Source organism: Cryptotermes secundus, unplaced genomic scaffold (assembly GCF_002891405.2).
Source record: "Cryptotermes secundus unplaced genomic scaffold, Csec_1.0 scaffold34, whole genome shotgun sequence".
Taxonomy (NCBI): domain Eukaryota; kingdom Metazoa; phylum Arthropoda; class Insecta; order Blattodea; family Kalotermitidae; genus Cryptotermes; species Cryptotermes secundus.
Window position 1 is genome coordinate 226,078 of NW_019725835.1, and position 613 is coordinate 226,690.

Genomic DNA, 613 nt, shown 5'->3' on the forward strand with positions numbered 1-613 from the left:
CCTTACGAGTGGAGGAAGTGGCCCTATGTCTTTTATCTCAAGTAAGTCACGTTTACGCATGTAAGCCATGTTGTCAAATAGTATTGTTGATAAAAGAGTTGTTGAGTGATTTCAATGTGCAAACTCCAGTGTGCCCGGCGAGCCCTTAGGGGAGGATACTAGAATCACGTAACATGTAATTGCCTAGGATGTTATTCAGGCAATCAGGGTTTTATAGTGTATGTGTCAAGGTTATGGTTAGCGTGTAGTGATAAATATAGTATGTGGGTTTCAATATGTATAACTAAGGGTAGATTATGTTAAGAGTGAAACTTTACGAAGGATAGTGTAATCGTATCTAATGAATAGTAGGGAAACAGGATCACATGGAACGACTAATACTTGCCTATAGTCAGGAGTCGAAGAGAGAGAGAGAGACTCCAGTGTTACACCCCCGAAGGGGAGGTTCCTAGCGTAGCTTCAAGTAAATTCACTATGTAGTCCCGACTGAAAGTCGGCCTTGTTAATAAGGTAAATATTGTAAATCATGTAAATATAAGAGTGTAAATAGATCAGTGTACATAGAGTAGGATGTACGCAGGGAATTGTGATTCACCCCCCCCATAATCCCCTT